General features: G+C 42.8%; 1 long non-coding RNA gene across 1 annotated transcript; it reads left to right on the plus strand.

Annotated features, from left to right (window-relative positions):
* LOC147961620 (uncharacterized) lies at positions 1–2,373 on the plus strand. Its single transcript, XR_015610673.1, has 2 exons — positions 1–1,274; positions 1,842–2,373. It is a non-coding gene; the product is annotated as an uncharacterized LOC147961620 (long non-coding RNA).
* The last annotated feature ends 233 nt before the right edge of the window (positions 2,374–2,606 follow it).

Genomic DNA, 2,606 nt, shown 5'->3' on the forward strand with positions numbered 1-2,606 from the left:
TCGGCCTGCTGCGCGGAGTCGGCCGCTGCATCGACCCGACACCGACAAAACGACCATACCGCGACATCATCTACAGTGTACCTTATCCCCTGGGCATTGATTTATAAAATGCCCCAGGAGCCAAGTATAGCTTAGCTCTCAAGCTATCCATAGCTTGAGATGTAAGCTACTCACTGTAGCTTACATCTCAAGCCACCCCATGCCTACTACTCCTATATAAAGGGGCACACATCCATCCATCTAAGGAGGATGAACTCCCTCACGCATGCATACATGCTCACGCCACACACATTGGCCGGCCACAATGGCTCCCTGGGAGCACTCCACTCCCACTTGCTAGCTAGCTCATACATACATATGAGACATATACAAAGTCAGACGCCCTTGGCACTGATTTCAGATACAGCTCCAAGAGCATTTTGTATTGCCAGATGTACATCCCATATATATATTCAGACATGCAGGAGTAGGGATATTATCTCTTCGGAGAGCCCCGAACCTGGGTAAACTAGCGCGTGCTACTCGCATTCCCATCCCCGGATATTCCACAATAGTCTTGCCCTCACCTCAAGCCACCCTGTGGCATCTATCGACTCGCGGTAACCCCTGCCGACTGATGCGAGAATACTCCTACAATTTTCCAGTCCTTCCAGTTGTTGCATGAATAAATGACAAAGCATTAGCATCACAAGCGAAAAACAACATAAATCGTCTTATCAAAAGATGACGCAGTGGGGCTAATAACTAACCATAGTAGTGAGTTCTTCGCGATTAATTCATGTGCCTGATTAGTGTTGCTATTTACCCGATGACTGTTTTTGTAGTTAAAAACGGTATGAACAGTTGCAACTTACTATTAGTTTCCAGTAAGCTTGTAATATTGTATCGTTCGGCTTGTAATATTGTATAATTTCCTAAGCACTGTCAAGTTTCCAGAAAGCTCATTGTTAGATGCATTGGATATTGTGACCAGTGCAACATATGCACGAAATGGCCCTTAAGGCCCTTTTCTTCTTCTATTTAGATAACAGAGGTCCCGGTCTTCTAGGATTTACCCTTGTTTCAGTCATAAACCTGTTGTTGCCTTTTTAGTATACTGAAAATCATGACTTTATTGTTCGGATCATTTGAACGCTCTGTCTTGTTTCAGTTACCACGATATTTTCATGAGAGACGTTATTCTGTCCTTTTCATATGTTCTACAAGCAGTCTTGCCTGGGAAGAAAATGTACATCATGGGCAACTTGAGAGTGGAGAAGAAAAACCCAGTCCAGGTATTTCACTTCCTTGACCAAAACCCTCCAAGAACTATCAAAAAGAGAATGACTATGCCCTTAATAGATTCATTTACATTCTAAGTCTAACTATGTCCTAAATAGATTCATTTAGATTCCAAGTCGATACAGATTCATCCATAGAGCCTGAATGTTAATTATATTCATTCAGTCATACATATTCGAATACTATATTGTTAAAACAAATGAGTTGGTTTCATATTTGGACTGGGTCTTTCTTCTCCTCTCTCTTGGACTGGATTACATATAGATCATATACATGGTTTTATTCATTCAGTAATTCAGTCATACAGATTCAAATAGTATACTGTTAAAACAATATGATGGAGGGCTCCAGTTTGATGCACCGTTAAAATTCATGTTGAAGTCACAGGAGGTAGATCTATTATGGTTTGGACAGAAATGATGCATTGATCAGCACGCTGTTGTAAATATGCAAATTTGACAGTGAAGAACATTATTATGAAGATGCAAATTTGACAGGGATTAGGAAAGCAATGAAGTACACACATATTTGTTAAATAGATTTTTCCTTGGTGCACGCAGGTGCGTTGGCTGAGGAGTTCGTTGGCGCCGATGCCGTCGGCTATGGAAGGCGGGGTTGGCCAACACTAGCTGGAAAGTGATGGCGCAACGATGGCTTGATGGTGCCGTCGTCTCATTGTAGTGTGCGTCTGAATGGCGACATCGAAGAAAGTCTGAAAGGCGACATCGAAGAAAGACATTGAGATTAACTGGGATGATACTGGCCACATATTGCGTACAAGAGGATAGTCTGCACCTGCGTTGGCAAGAAGCTCGTCGGCGCGGGCGTTGTCTGCTGCGCATGGTGGCGATGGCACAGGACAGGCTGGCCGGCAGGGACGTATATCCGTGTGGACAAAGGCAGGAAGATCGAGCTGATTCCCGTAAGTTTAGCCATTTGTTATGAGACGGACGTATTAATTACCGTTAATTCTCGCTAATCTTCTGTAGTTGGTTGGCTTAATCTTTTTTTCGTGGAGGTGGAACTGTACGATCGATGGCAGAGTTTCCGTTCGCTACTGTAAATTGCTAAACTTACACAAGTGGGGGCTGACTTTTATGTGGCCGATTAGATGCCTAATCTTGGGGTTGTAGTTTGTCTTGTTTTTTTTCTGTGGACGTTTATTTGGGTGGATATAATGAAGAATATGTTTGCTTGTTTAATTGTAGTAGAGAAGAGGATTAAGGACCAAACAAAATCATTATTCTATAGCGCTCCAGTAACTAGAAAACGTATATACTCCGTGAGCTCTGAGCTGGGACCTGCTCAATTTTGTGCTTACAGAG

The sequence above is a fragment of the Triticum urartu genome, chromosome 7A (assembly GCF_056163025.1).
Source record: "Triticum urartu cultivar PI428250 chromosome 7A, HENAU_Tu73, whole genome shotgun sequence".
Classification (NCBI taxonomy): domain Eukaryota; kingdom Viridiplantae; phylum Streptophyta; class Magnoliopsida; order Poales; family Poaceae; genus Triticum; species Triticum urartu.